Genomic DNA, 16,800 nt, shown 5'->3' with positions numbered 1-16,800 from the left:
GAGCTTAAGGGTTTGGCACAGTACTATTGCTATTCCTAATAGTGTGCCCTTCTGGACTGAAATCTCAGATTTTGCTCCCGGTATTGATGCCAGTCCAGGTGTCACAGCTCCAAGTGCTCCTAACACCACTGGAATTACTTTAGCTTTAACCTTCCACATCCTTTCTATCTGCTCTTTCAAGCATTGGCATTGATCCAGCTTCTCATATCCTTTCTTCCTGATGTTACTCTCATTCGGGATTGCCACATCCATGACTATTGCTTTCTTCTGTTTCTTGTCCAGTATTACTATGTCTGGTTGGTTGGCCATTAACTGCTTATCAGTCTGTATTTAGAAGCCCCACAGGATCTTAGCTCTGTCATTCTCCACTACTTTCTCGGGTGGTTCCCATTGGGAGTGTCCAATCCATGTGCAGCGCAAGTGCTCCTGTGCACAATGCCTGCAACTTGGTTGTACTGTTCAGTGTAAGCTGTCCCTGACTTCATGTTGCATCCTGCTACTATGTGCTGAAAGGTTTCAGCAGATTCCTTCCACAGACTGCCTTTTGGGTCTCGTCTGGTGTGGTAAACCCTTGCTTTGATTGCTGTTGTGCTCAGTGCCTGTTCTTGTACAGCACCTCTGTGCTGTCCCTCAGCCCTGCCATTCCAGGCCATATATAGGACCTTTGTATGCCAGCCATCTCTGATATCTGGTGATGGTAGATCCCATGCAATGGCCTGTCCTGACATGGCCTCTGGTCCTCTGGCTCTGCTTCACCCAATTCCATGTTGATATCCCCAGCCTGCTGTCTGAGGTATTCTCTTAGCAGTTCATCCTTAAGAGCCATTTTCCTGACATACTCATGGATGCTTTACATTTCTTCCAGGACCGTGGCCTTGACACTTCCAAGTCCTCGTTCTCTTTTATATCACCAGATGTGCAGTCGCTCGACGTTGGACTTTGTATGGAATCCTCCATGTATTGTTAGTAGTTTCCAGGTCTTGATGTCAGTGATTTCCAATTCGTTCCTTGGCCAGCAGACTATTTATATATATATATATATATATGCATTCACTGAAATAACCATGTTATAACAGTGGTGTGCAGAAGAGCATCTCTGAACACACGTCAAACCATGTTGTGGATGGGCTACAGCAGCAGAAGATTACAAACATACACTCAGTGGCCACTTTATTAGGTACAGGAAGAATCCAATAAAGTGGCCAATGAGTATGCACACAGACATGGATAATTGAAAAATGGAATGGAGCGTTATTTGGGAGGGAAAGATTACATTGATCTTAGAGTAGTAGCCTACAAAGTACTCTGGACATCTTCAAGGAGTGGTGTGTCAGAAAGGCAGTGTCCATTATTAAGGACCTCCAGCACCCAGGGCATGCCCTTTTCTCACTGTTACCATCAGGTAAGTAAGAGCCCTGAAGGCACACACTCAGTGATTCAAAAAAAGCCTCTTCCCCTCTGCCTTCCTATACCTAAATGGGAACTGTGCCCGGGAACACTACCTCACTTTTGTAATATATATATTATTTTTGTTTTTTACATGATTTTTAATCTATTCAATATATGCATATTGTAATTGATTTACTTATTTATTTATTATTATTAATATTTTTTCCTCTTATTCTAGATTACGTATTGCATTGAACTGTTGCTGCTAAGTTAACAAATTTCACGATACATCCTGGTGATAATAAACCTGATTCTGATTCTGAGTAATGGAAAAGCTCAGCACAACAACATCATGGGCAGAAGGGCCTGTAGGGTGCTGTAATATTCCACGTTCGATGCTCTGACACTCCATAATAGTCATGTAGCAGTTAGTGTAATGCCATTAGAGTTTCAGAGCCAGTGACCCAGTTTCAGTTCCACCACTGGCTGCAAGGAGTTTGTACATTCTCCTCGTGACTGTGTGGATTTCTTCCTTAGTGCTCCGCCTTCCGTCCACATTCCAAAGATGTATAGTACTGTGCAAAAGTCTATGGCACACACACACACACACACATATATGGGGGGAGAGAGAGGAGAGAGAGAGAGAGAGAGAGAGAGAGAGAATGTGTGCGCATGCTAGGGTGCCTAAGACACTTGCACAATACTGTCATAATTTTATGTATTGCACTGTACTGCTGCTGCTGCAAAATAAAAACAAATTTCATAACACATGTGACTGATGATAACCTGATACTCATGTGCATCTTTATTGTGGACTGAGAGTGGGAAGGGGGCAGGGAGAGGGAAATCATGGTTGGGAAAAGGGGAAGGAAGAGGGGAGGGAGCAGGAAGCACCAGACAGACATTCTGTAATGATCAATAAACCAATTGTTTGTGATCAAATAACCTTGCCTGGTATTTCAGGGCTGGGTGTGTTTGCACCCTTGCCACCCCTGCCCCTGGCACTCCTCTGCTGCCTGTCCCACACCCCTCCCGTGGCATTCCACCCAGCCAGTCCAAACATCCTTTGCTGCCGCCGGACTTAGAAACTCACTCTTCACTCCACTTTGATAAATACAGTACTGCACAAGTGTCTTAGCTATATAAAAGATTTTTGCACTGATCTGTATGGGTTAGTAGGCTCATTAGTCACATGCATATAACTGGGGCCGCTGGGGCTCACTGTGCCAGAAGAGTCTGTTACGGTACTGTATCTCTAAATAACAAAAGTTTCTGTAACCTAACATTATTTAGTATGCCTTAAAATATTTTTTTGTGATATAATTTGCTGTATAAATGCAATTCTTCATCTTATTGATCTGGACTTACTTTGGTACAGGGCCAGGATCTAGAACAAGGGGGAGGGAGCAGGCAGGATCATTCTTACTGGGACCAGAGGTAATGAAGCAACTACAAGAATTGGATCATAATTTTGATGTGAACTTTATTCAGAGAGTCCCAGTGAAATGAAATGTTATTGATTAGACATAAAATTTAGATCTAAATATTCCTTAATGTTGCCCTGAAGGTAGTTTGGCTGAAGAAGTTTTGCTGCCAAATTGATGATAGTCTTAGAGCTGCTAAAAGTCAGCAGAAGGTCCACTTTTATTTTTAGCCAGCTCACTGTCATGGAAGTGTGCCAGGCCCAGAAACCTGAGCCAGAATGTATGGACAAATGTTAAGGGTCGCAGTCCAATCTGTTCCTAAAAACAGTCAGAAAATTCCAAAGACATCTATTTCATTTGACCTGTTCCCACCTTTTTTAAAAATGAACACAGATGGATAACAATGCCACGCTTGTCTAATGAACTGGGTTCATTTAAAATGGGGAACAGATGTAATGTTAGCTGGAGTATGGAGAGGTTTGCATTGGCTCTTTATTCATTGTGTCAGATGTTAGTGATATGGGCCCTTCGATCTACCATATCTGTGCCTACCATCAAATACTTACCAGTCCTGATAAAGGGTTTCAGCCCGAAATGTTGACTCATTATTCCTCTCCATGGATGCAGCCTGACCTGCTGAGTTCCTCCAGCATTTTGTGTGTGTTACCCTGGATTTCCAGTATCTGCAGATCGAAATACTAACCAATGTTTGCTCAAGCTAATGTTTGAACAGTATCAGAATCTCTGCCTCTACCAACCCAAAGGGCAGGACAAACCAGATTCCAGGCACCCTCTAGATTAAAGCAGTCTTCTTTAGAACCACTCTAAACCTGCCACTCCTTTCCTTAAGTTTATCCGCTCTGGTTTTTGGACATTTCTGTCAATGGAATCGTTTCTATCTACCCTATCTATGCCCCTCATAATATAAGTACTTGTATGTCCAGGTATAGCTCAATTAAGTCATTCCTCAGCTAACTGCCCTCTGTCTGACCTGTAACTATTACCACTGATACTAAAGTATCAATGCCATTCATACCTTGAGAAATATAATATTCACAGACAAATGGAGGGATACACATCATGTACAGGCAGAAAAGATTTGGTTTAATTTGGCATCATGTGTGTGAGGAAGGGCCTTTGTCTATGTTTTTTTAAATTTAGAGATACAGCACAGTAACAAAGTCCTTCAGGTCAAATGAGCCCTGTGCTGCACAATTACATCCATGTGACCAAATAAGTTACTGAACTGTAGCTCTTTGAAAAGTGGGAGGAAACCAGAGCACCCAAAGGAAACTGAAGCGGTCATGGAGAGGATGTACAAGCTCCTTATACACTGGTGGGAATTGAATCTGGTTTCTCTACTATGTTCTAAATAAATTTAAAAAGGCTAATGAATATCTATTTACTTTGCATTGTTTTCAATAAAAGCAAATTCATCATTACAAATAATCTGAAATTAAGCTTCTTAAGAGGTATCACAGTCATCAGGGAATTAGAAGTATTAGAAGTCAAGTGACAGTGGTGCAAAATGTCTGCAGAGTGCTTGTGGTTCAGATCCCTTGATTCAGTTTGTTGGCCCATATATAACTTTCACCTAACACTGAGAACTTTCTACAGCAGAATAAACAACCAAGTCGCTAACTTCAAGTTAGAAATATAAAGCAGTTTGGCAACATAAACCAATGATGTTCACTGTGGAGAGAGTAGAAGCCTCATGTGTCGTTCGTTTGCTACTTGTGTTGTGAGCGAGACGAAGGAGTTTAAAGCGAGTTAGGGATGGCTGGCTAGCTATGTAAAGCACTAAAGCCTCAAGAACTTAAAGATCCCGGGCGAATCGGCATCAGCGTTCCCAGAAGAGCTACAATGGTTGCGTCTGTACTGAACACGTACAGACTTTTTATTCTTATCATTATTCCCTAAACAATACAGTATAAGAACTATTTACATAGCATTTACATTGTATTAGGTATTATAAGTAATCTCGAGATGATTTGAAGTATATGGGAGGATATGCGTAGGTTATATGCAAATACTAAGCCATTTTATATAAGGGACTTGAGCATCTGAGTTTTTTTGTATCCGCGGGGGGTCCCAGAACCAATCCCCCTCAGATAAGGAGGGTTGACTGTAATTCTCTTAACCTAGCATTTAATTCCTTTCCATATAATCACAGAATTTTAGACTCTATTGCCTTACCACGAAGGCGATTGCCAATATTGTTCACAGTTTGCAAGAAATGAATTTCAGCATTTCGATATTTTTATCAGGTTATATTGACTGTACTGCAGTCAAAGTTCAAAGCACATTTATTATCAAAGAATATATATGTCACCATAGATAACCCTGAAATTCATTTTCTTGGGGGCATATTCGATGAACCCACAATAGAATAATAACTATAATAGAATCAGTGAAAGACCACACCAGCTTGAGTGTTCAACCAGTTTGGAAAGACAACAAACTGTGCAAATACAAAAAGAAAGAAATAAAAATAATAAATAAATTAGCAGTAAATATCAAGAACATGCGATGAAGAGTCCTTGAAAGTGAGAACATTTCAATGATTGGGCAAGTGAACTTAAATGAAGTTATCCACTTTGGTTCAAAAGCCTGATGGCTGAGGGGTAATAACTGTTCCTGAACATGGTGGTGTGAGTCCTGAGTCCCCAGTACCTTCTTCCCAGTGGCAGAAGCAAGAAGAGAGCAAGACCTGGGTGCTGGGAATCCCTAACGATTGATGCTGCTTTCCTGCAACAATGCCTCGTGTAGATGTGCTCAATGATGGGGAGGGTTTTACCCATGGTGGACTGGGCCATTTCCACTACTTTTTATAGGATTTTCTGTTCAGGGGCATTGGTGTTTTCATTACCAGGCTGTGATGCAGTCAGTCAATACACTCTCCGCCATACACCTTTAGAAGTTTGTGAAAGATGTAGATGTCATGCTGAATCTTTGTAAATTTGTAAGGAAGAAGAGACACTGCATGCTCCTTATCTGCTACGCCCAGCGCAGGTTGTCTGAAATAACACCAGGGAATTTATAGTTGCTGACTCTCTCCATCTCTGATTCTCCATGGACCTCTAGTTTTCTCCTCCTGGTCAACAATTAACTCCTTGGTCTTGCTGACATTGAGTAAGATGTTGTTGTTATAGCACCACTCAGCCAGATTTTCTGTCCCCCTCCTATATCCTGGTTTGTCACTACCTTTGATTTGATCTATGACAGTGGTATCATCGCAAACTTGAATATGGCACCTGATTTGTCACACAGTCATAAGTGTAAAGCAAGTAGAGAGGGGGACTAAGCACACGGGATTGTAATGCAAAGGGGCTAATGGAGATTGCTGAGGAGATGTCATTGCCAATCCAAGCTGACTGGGGTGTACAAGTGAGAAATTGAAGATCAAATTGGAGGTGTTGAGGACAAGGTCTTGAAGCTTACTGATTAGTTATGGCAGGAGGATGATATTGAATGCTGAGTTGTAGACAATAAAGAGCATCATGATGTGTGCACCTTTGCTGTCCAGAAATTCCAAGGTTGAGTGAAGAGCCAATGAGATGGTATCTGCTGTGGTGCTGTTGCTCTAGTAGGCAAATTGGAGTGGACCAAGCTATTTCTCAGGCAGGAATTGATGTGCTTCATCACCAACCTCTCAAAACACTTCATCACTGTGAATGTAAGTGCTTACTGGACGATAGCAATTGAGGCAGGTTACAATGTTCTTCTTAAGCACTGATATAAGTGAAGTCTGCTTGGAACAGGTGGGTACCTCAGACTGCCAAAGCAAGAGGTTAAAGATCTCAGTAAAGATCTCCAGCCAGTTAATCTGCACAGTTCTTTAATATTTAGCCAGGTATCCTATCTGGGCCATTAAGTTTTTGTGGGTTCAACCTCCTGAAGGCTGCTCGCTTTTCAGCATCAGAGACTGAAATCAAAGAATCATCAGGGGCCATAGGAGTTCCTGATGTTTTGACGCTCAAAGCGAGAATAAAGTGCATTGAGCACAATAGGTCAAGGTAGACAGTATTTTAATGTTCAAAGTAAATTTATTATCAAACTATGTATATATCACCATATGCTGAGATTCATTTTCTTGCAGACATTCACAGTTGAACACAGAAATACAATAGATTCAATGATATGTCTTCCCTATAGCTTTAGAATTTGGTTTTTTGACCCTGGAACATAAACACTCCTCTCCACAGCTTTAGCAAATAACTGAAGATGGTTCTGATATTCTGTCCAAATTTGCAACCTACCCCCTAACTTTGCTAATTTACAAATTGGTATCAAGTTTACTAAAGCACTGCTTTATTAGGTGGTCTAGAGATGCTGAATTTAAAGAGCCACGTTATCCAGAATTGATCGCTTTTCTGCAGGGTGCTCTGTTTTACAGCCTTCACCAAAGCAATCTCAGAATTCAATGATCTGACCAGAGTGTGCGGTATTAATGAATTATTCTCATCATAAAATATAACTAAAATTTCATGCTTTGTTTCTTGAGAGGTGAACAAGATCTAAAGGCAATTACCAGCACAGTGGCACAGTTGCTGCCTCACAACTCCCCTCATGTGTTATGCATAGTTTGTATGCTCCCTCAGTGACCATGTGGGTTTCTCCCCAGTGCTCTGGTCTTCTCCCACATTCCAAAGCAGGAATTGGGATACCTTCATTCAGCTTCACTCGCTCCATCACTAAACTGTTCACCTAACCTATGGACTCACTTTCAAGGACTCTTTGTCTCATGTTCTCATTTATTGCTTATGTATTTATTATTATGCCTTTTTTTTCTTTTGCATTTGCACAGTTTGTTGTCTTTAGCACATTGGTTGCTTGTCTGTCCTTTTGGGTGCAGTCTTTCATTTATTCTATTATGTTTCTTGGATTACTGTGTATGCCCACAAAAAAGGTAATCTCAGGGTTGTATAAGGTGACAGATATGTACTTGGATAATAAAATTACTTTGAGCTTTCGCCACTAATCAATTCCCACTAGTTTTGAGGTAAATGGTAGAATCTAGACGAGCTAATTAGAAAGATGGGGACATAATGATAGGCAGATACAGTGAGCAAAATCTCAGACGATGTTCCCACTGAGCCCATGAAGATGCAGCCTATGAGGATGAACTGAATCGATTCCGAAAGAGACACACAATATAAACACTGCCAGAAGCAAATTGGAAACAGAATCAGTATCAATTTATGACCACTGATACATGTTGTAAAGTTTCTTGTTTTGCGGCAGCAGTACAGCGCAAGACATAAAAGATACCATGAGTTACGAAAGAAAATAAAGTGCAAAGGATGGATAAGGAGGTAGTTTTCAGGGCTTTGTGGCTGAATGGTCCATTTTTGTTCATTAACTGTTCACTTAACTTACTACTATCTTTGGAACATTGTTGGTTTTGTAATGTTCTAAGGGCATGAAAGGTGTTACGTGATTAAAGTTAAATATTGCTTTGAAGGGAATCAGATCAGATGAGATAAATAAAGGTTAATCAAAACAATGTAACTCTTCACTTGATAAAGAGTAAATGTGTGAAAGAAACTTTACATATGGCAAAATTAAAACGGATGTTGTGATCAAATTGGCACTGGAAGGGAACTTGAGTATTACAATGTATTTTCAAGACAGACTGATGCACAACTAGGAAAAGAGATCACTGGTATTTTCCATTGTTCCTGCTGTATTCAGTCATCAAAATAGAAAAGGTCATGTGTTTAGGAAGTTCAGTTAAAAGAGCTTCAGTGAGTTGCTGGAGTGTACCGTATAAGTGATACACAGCACAACCTAGATAAGTTGGAAGTGAAGACAGTAAAACTTAAAACCTAGATGTCTTTTTTTAAAATTTGCCAGTCATAAGGGAGATTTGTTCTTACTGGTACTGGTCTCAGATTCCTTGAGTACTGTTATACTGTAACTGCAGTCATCCAGGTATATTTGAAGCATCCTGCTGCCCTCTTCAATTGCACCTCATAAATCAAGGTTCAAAGTATGTATATGCAACCAAATACCAAATTCATTTTCTTGCAGGAATACACAGTAAAACAAATAAATACAGTACTGTGCAAAAGTCTTAGGCACCTTAATTTTTTGTATGGTATCAGATGGTATGGACTCCGCAAAGCCCGGATCTCAATATCAACCAGGCTGTTCAGGATTACCTGGAGAAAAGGAAGCAAGCAAGATAGCCAATGTCTGCAGAAGGACCGTGGCAAGTTTTACAAGGAGCTTGGAACAAGCTACCAGCTGATTTTGTTATTAAACTGCATGATAGTGTACCTGTGGACTGATACAGCTTTAAAGGCAAATGGTGGTCACACCAAATATTGATTTGATTTAGCTTTTTACAGTTAACTGCTCTTTATAGTAAATTTTTGATATTTAGAAACTTCTCATTTTTTTGGAAAGCATCTTCACTTTACGTGATTTTTACCTGTGCCTAAGACTTACACAGTACTATGCAACAGAGTCAGTGAAAAACTACAAAGACTGAGATACGATCAAAGTGCAAAAAAGACAAATTGTGCAATACAAAAAAGAATAACACTGAGAACATGAGTTGTAGAGCCCTTGAAAGTGAGTTCATAGGTTGTGTTTAGTGATCAGTTCAGTGTTCTGGTGAGTGAAGTTGTCCATACTGGTTCAGTGGCCTGATCACTGTTCCTGAACATGGTGGTGCGGGAGCTACGGCTCCCATACTTAAATGGTGGAAAAGCTGTCTGGAATCAGATAGTGAGTCACCACTAGCCACAGCATAAATATAGCTAAACACAAAATAAACTTTAAATTAGTGGCTAATTATTTAAAAAAGATGGAACTGTATTTTTTGAAGTAAACCAACAGATCAAAATGGACATTAAATAATTGAGAAGCTGAAAGAGAAAACTGATACTTGTGGCAATGTCTTTGTACTCTGGCATGCATTTAGGTAATTATATAATTTTCATTTTCAGTTTAGTTCTTGATATATTATCAGTAAACACACAAATAGCTTCCATATGCATGCTGACATAACCCACCATCAATTCAAAAAGAGTGCCACGTGTCCTGCTGAACTAAATTTAAGTTGAAACCTGAATCTTTGTCTTTTTGTTGTCAGCAGGACTGAAGTTAAATGTAAGAGGATTTAAAGAAAAAAAGAAGAATGCTGAGTGCCAGCTGGGAAGTGTACAAATCAGCTTTCATAATAGACTGGGGCTTTACCGGGAAATGCCAATTTGTCTTGAATGTAATTCAGTATTCTCTTTCAGATGCTGACAAGTCTGCTGTGCAACAGATTTACTTTAATTTTGCTGTGCTGCACTGTTTTATATCCTGTAGACATTGGACTGAGAATTAGAATCACTTTATTATTGTTATATGTACCTGAGGTAGTGTGAAAAGCTTGTCCAGCATATTGTTCATACAGATCAATTCATTACACAGTGCACTAAAGTAATACAAGATAAAACAGCTGTAGAGAAGGTGCACAGCAGATAGCCAATATGGTGTAAGATTATAACGAGGTAGACTGCAACATCAAAAGTCCATCTAATTGTACTGAAGAACAATCATAGTCATATAACAGCAGGGTAGAACTTGTCATAGTGTGTTATACTGTTCTACGTACAAACCTTAAATTCCAGGGTCTGTTTTTCCCGGACTTCATTGCAATCAATAACAACATTATTCAAACACACTGACGAACATCATAACGAACATTGATAACAGACCAAGAGAAATCACCCATTTTAAGGTAATCCTTTGAATGCCACAGATTATGAAGTTAATTAATTAGACTGCAACAAGTCAGCAACAAATATTTTTAATAGTATAAACTGACTTTATTCAAACTCAGTATTAATTATGGTGGGTGATGATCTTGGACGAACAGAAAGGCAAACTTCATTGTCGGACCTCTGCACAAGGGAAAAGGATTCGTACATGCAGGAATTATATACTCAGTAAGTTTTGAAAGACAAAATGGATTTGCTACCACATGTTTTAGGTTTGGCAATAATTAGTAAGTGAGAAGTTTATGTTTTGACTACTGTTGGTAAAGAAAAAGTCAAGTAATGAAACTCAGATCCTTTAAACAACAGTAACAATAAATCTGACAATGTTATCTTTATTAACCTTCCAAGAAGACCACAGCTTTGTGATTTGAAGGCTTGTGTGCGTCAATGACCTGGAGAGTTATGCCGGCTGGAGTCAGGGCCTTGTCCTTTGGCTCTTGGTAGGGTCACCCATGCCAAATGGCTCAAAGGGTAAAGGCCAGACTAAGAGTGGATCACCAGTCCCCCAGATTCAGGTCAGGGTTATTAACTCTGAATGGTCAAACAAAACTGTTACAGAAACAATTAAGACTGCTTCTACATCTATGTGTGGTGGTATTCCTGAGTCTCCTCCCGGGACTTGCATGACCAGCAGTAGTGAAAATCAAGAGGAAGCTACTGGCACATTGAAGGAGCCCTAAGCAACCATCAAGTCCAAGAGTAAAATTGGTTTCTGAAATGTATGAACCATGCACAACACTGGCAAGCTTGCAGAATACAATTGCAGAAATGGACCATTACAACCTACAAATACAGGGTGTCAGTGAAAGCAGATGGACAGGGTCTGGCAGACTAAAGGCAACAACTGGTGAAACAGTATTATACTCAGGAAGGGAAGATGATCAGCATCACGATGGTGTAGCTGTCATTTTGAAGAAAGGCTTTGAGAAGTGCTTGCTGGAATGGAAACCAATCAACAGTTGGTGATGAGGGTCAGACTGAAAGGGAAGCAAGTGAACATGACTGGGATTCTGTGCTATGCTCCAACTAGCAACAGTAACATTGAAGAAAAGGACGTCCACAAACAGCTTCAATCAGAAGTAGAGTTAACACCACACCATGACATAATCATTGTCATAGGAGATCTAAATGCCAAAGTGGTGTAACTCGTTGTAAGGTTTCACTGCTAATGTAACGGTTTCTCTGTAGCAGCAATGTTTGGGTTATAACCAGAGGTAACGGAGCTATCCAATGAGAGGAATGTTGTTCTTTCTTGTGGATCTGGAAGAGGGATTTTCACGGTCTTTTGTTGGTAAGGGATGAAGAGGGAAGAAGTGAGTGGAGAGAGCTGGTAGGCCAATGGATAGAGTGGATGAGGTGTGAGGGTCCGAAGGTCAGCGATGCTCGGAGGAGGTTGATGGTTGATGAATGGCTGTATCAGTGAGCTCCAACATTTTTCTTAAAATGGGCCCTTTTTCTTTTTCTTTTCTTTACCGACCCTATATTTAGATTAAGATTTATAAAATTCAATCATTTAATTGCATATGGTGTACTGTCTGATATTTTGCGGTTCGGATTCCTAACTGGGCAACACATCACACAGCATCCACACAAAGGAGACTTCTCAGTTTGGTGGGGCGAGAGGCTGTCTTCCCCTAGACCGGGGGTCGGCAACCTGCGGCTCTCGAGCCATTTGTGGCTCTTTCACCTCTGTGCTGCGGCTCCCTGTGGCTTTGGGAAATAATTGGTCAGTATTTAATTAAAATGTATTTTATGTTAGTTTGTTAGCTTTTGAAATGTAATTATGGTGATCTTGTACAACCTAAGTGTAGCGACACATTTCCTGCCACATCCGAAACGGCTCACAATTAGCCAGCATTCCGGCTAAGGGAGATAGCCTACGGGGGTTTGTGAGTACGCGTCTTTTGCAGCATCTGCGTCCATGGGGGCTGGGTTGAGGGAGGCTTAAAAGCAAGGCTGTTTAGTTCGAATAAAGCTATCTTTGACTGCAGTTTACTGACACCGCTACAACGTGTTTTTATCGCTGGCTGTCCAGACGGAAGGTGCTGAAACGCTTTGTCGCGTGTCTGGAAGAAGTGAAAACTTTCCTGGGCAGCAAAGGGCTCACCTTTCCTGAGCTGGAACAGCCAGAGTGGCTGGAAAAGCTACACTTCATGGTAGACATGACAGCGCACCTGAACACGCTGAACACAGCTCTTCAGGGGAAAGGACGTACAGCCCTGCACATGTTGGAGGATGTTTTGGCATTCGAGCGCAAGTTGACAGTGCTTGCCAGAGATTTACAGAAAGGCACTTTGTCTCACTTCCCCAATTTGAGAGAGTTCAAACAAGGTCACGACATGATAATTTCGGAGTATTTACATTCTGCAATCATCGCAATGCAAACATCGTTTGGGAAACGCTTCTGTGAGTTCAGAGAGGAAAAAAACACATTATCCTTCCCGGTCACTCCCTTAAGCATCGATCCTTCCCTACTGAATACGACTGCATTGGCAGGTGTGAGTCAACCTGATCTTGAGATGGAACTGGCCGACATAGCCGACAAAGACATATGGGTGTCCAAGTTTAGACGCTTGACAGCAGACCTTGAAGATGTTGCCCGTCAGAAGGCCGTTCTTGCTCAGAAACACAAATGGAGTGATATTGAAAACCTCACAGATGACAGCTTGCGATCCTGTGTAAAGATGAAGGTGACATCATACAGCCCTGATATGCAGACGCTGTGCGCTGAGGTCCAGGAGCAGAAATCCCATTAACCAAGTATGATAAATATTTTAATTGCCTATTATTTTACTTATATTCATATTTTTTCATTGTTCAGTGAAATAGTCCTTTCATTTTTCAGGATGACAGCTGGCTGACGTTATTTTTGGTTTGCTGCTGGCGGAAAATTTAAGTTCGGCGTTTTTCATAAATACAAATAGACATTGAATATTTTACTTAAAAGTAACTTTCAACCCAACGTCTTTTTTTCGGAGTTCAAAATGTTTTTGTTGCATGCAGAAATGTAATTTCGTTTTCTCTGCAGGAGTTCATCAATTTCATAAATGCAACACATTATAGTTTGTTTATACATAGCATAAAGGCAAAAAAAACGTTGTATGCAGTGTTATTTCATTTTAAATGTCAAACGGGTTTTGCGGCTCCCAGTGTTTTCTTTTCTGTGGGAAACGGGTCCAAGTGGCTCTTTCAGTGGTAAAGGTTGCTGACCCCTGCCCTAGACAAACACGTGCTGGCTGAGCCTGAGGTTCACAGTGGGAAATAACAACTCACAGTTCACTAGCGCCATGGGTACACATAGATGTGGAACGATAAATAACAATGGTGAAAGGCTAGTGGAATTCTGTGCCATAAACAATCTGGTCATAGGAGGGACGTCCTTCCACATCATGAAATCCACAAACTGACATGGTTCTTACCAATGGACATGACAAGAACCAGATTGACTATTTGATGATCAATGGTCTGTGGGGACAATCCTTGCAGTGAAGAGATGAGCAGATACAGGAAGTGATAGCCACGTTGTTGTAGCAGTGATGAAACTCAAGCTGAGATTCACTGGGACCCGGACGAATCTACAAAGACGTTTTGATGTTGAGAAGCTCATGATCACCAGCGTGAAATCTGCGTTCACCATTCAGCTAATAAACAAATTTCAGGCCTTGCAAGACTTTAACAAGGATATATGAGTAGATAAGCTTGACACAATGTAAAAATACATTGCCTCAGTCTTCAACGACAGCAGTGAGGCTTGCCTAGGATACAGAGTCAAAAAGAAGATCAAAGAATGGATACATAAGCAAATATGCACAGCCTTAGAAGAAAAACTGAAAATTAAGAAGTACTAGATGTAAAGTCAACACGACGTATGGTGAATCTTCAATTAACATACACTGAAGCTACTAAGAAAGAGGTGAGGCTTATGAGAAAGGATAAGAAAGTCTACATGGAAGTAAAACAAGGTGACCAAAGAAATATATACAAGATTTCAAAACTGATAAGCAGAAAGTTCCAGTTCAGATCCAGTGGTCCCGTGAGAGAAAAGAAACAGAAGCACGATGGACAGAGTATTTCAGGGAATTACTGAATTGACCACCACCAGATGTAAAATGTGACATACAAAGGTGAATAGAGGACCTCATCATCAACACAGACCCACCTAAGAAAGAAAATACTGTTGCTGTGATTAAATCACTAAAGAACAGCAAAACTCCAGGACATAAAATAATTTGAACATCAAACTGTTCAAAGCTAAACCAAAAGTTGCATCAGCTATCATGCAACCACTGTTAACTATGATCTGGAAATGGGAACAAGTACTCAAGGCTTGGTCAAAGGAAGTTATTGTTGAGATCCCCAAGAAAGGACTGCTAAGTGATTGCAACCACTGGTGTGGAATCACACTTTTGTCAGTGCCCAATAAGATTCTTGCCAAAGTCATTGTTCAATGGATTACGGTTGCTGTCGATGTGTGCCTGGGGAAGGAGCAAGCTGGCTTCAGGAAGAACAAGGACTGTGTCAACCAGATCTTCACATTATGGAACACTATAGAGCAGCGCACAGAGTGGCAGAGACAATTGTTTGTAAATCTTGTGGACTTTGAAAAGGTTTTTGATAGCATCCGCAGAGAGAGCCTCTGGCAAATTCTCAGATCATACAGGATCGTTTCCAAAGTTGTCCAGCTCATCCAGAGTTTCTATGCCAACTTCACCAAAACATTTGGTAACAACAACTTGAGTTTTTCAGTCAAGACTGGAGTCAGGCAAGGCTGTGTGATGTCAGTGATATCGTTTAACCTGGTGATTGACTAGGTTATGAGACAAACAACAAAAGGTAAACAGAGAGGTATTAGGTGAATGCTATTCTCTACTTTGGAAGCCTTGACTTTGCGGATGACCTCGCACTACTATCATATACACAGCAGCACATACAAGAGAAAACTCAGTGGCTGTGCATCTTTGATGGACAGATTTGACTCCGAGTCAGCCAGAGAAAGACTGAGACCATGACCCTCAATGTAGAGTCTCCTCCTCCAGTCAAGGCAGACAGCATCAACTTACCCAGCACCAGCAGATTCAACTACCTCTCCAGCATCATTCGGCAGGTTGGGGGGGAACCACATACAGCATTCACACCATGGCGAAGTTGTACCAGAGCTGTGTTCAGTCCACGCTCTTAAATAGGTCAGAAGCCCAGTGCATGACAGAGAGTGACTTTGCCAAGTTGTCGTCATTACACGTGATGAGCCTCACAAAGATACTCCGTATCTTCTATCCAAGGAAGATCTCCAACCATGCCCTACTCCTTCATTGAACATGGCCACAATCATCATGAGGAAGCATTGGAGACGGATTGGGCATGTGATAAGAAGAGAGGCCAACTCCGTCATCAATACAGCACTTCACTGGATCCTCGAAGCATGGAGGAAACACAAGAGACCAAAGATAACTTGGTTTTGCAGCATAGAGGCAGAAATGAGGACCCTGAACCACACATGGGGCACAATAGAGAAGATGGCCAAGGACAGACAGAGATGGAGGAGCTTCATTGCTGCCCTAAACACCATTGGCATAACAGGCAGAAAGTCTGTAAATATCCAATTAAGCTCTCATCAGCATTTTCTGTTTTATTTTGTCAACATAAAAAGGCAAGGAAACTTTAAACAAATTGCATGAGTATCAAATATCTCACTGTGCATTTGAAGCAAAGTTTCATTTTTTTGTATTATTTTTATTTACAATCATAGAGTCAAAGAACATTACAGCGCAGAAACAGGCCCTTTGGCCCATCTAGTCCGTTAAGCTGCCAGGATCATAGCCCTCCATACTCCTCCCGTCCATGTACCTATCCAAATTTCTCTTAAATATTCAAATTGAACTCACACCCACCACTTCCACTGACAGCTTACTCCCCATCAAAGGGTGGTGAGAGTGTGGAGCAAGTTGCCAGTGCAAGTGCTGGATGCAGATTCATCATAAACTTGTAGAAACAAGCCTTTCATCCTACCATGTCCATACTAACCATTTTGCACATCTACATTAATCTCATTTGCCTACACCACATCCCTGTCAATCTACATCTTGGCTACTTTAGTACCCACCTTAGCATGTTTCTTTAAAGCAGTGATTGTATCTGACTGAAACATCTCCGCTGGTACCAAGTTCTAGGTATTGTTGGATCTTGGTGACTATGTGATCCAAAAGTTCTTG

The 16,800-nt window shown here is 40.9% G+C and overlaps 1 protein-coding gene across 3 annotated transcripts in view; it reads right to left on the bottom strand.

Annotated features, from left to right (window-relative positions):
* Window positions 1-16,800, bottom strand: part of wwox (WW domain containing oxidoreductase) — a 1,112,408-nt gene that overhangs the window by 480,614 nt on the left and 614,994 nt on the right. The gene's annotated exons all lie outside the window — the stretch shown is intronic.

This window comes from Hypanus sabinus, chromosome 17 (genome assembly GCF_030144855.1).
Source record: "Hypanus sabinus isolate sHypSab1 chromosome 17, sHypSab1.hap1, whole genome shotgun sequence".
In the NCBI taxonomy this organism is placed as follows: domain Eukaryota; kingdom Metazoa; phylum Chordata; class Chondrichthyes; order Myliobatiformes; family Dasyatidae; genus Hypanus; species Hypanus sabinus.
Note: the sequence above shows the minus strand (reverse complement) of the source record. Positions and strands in the feature narration are given on the sequence as shown.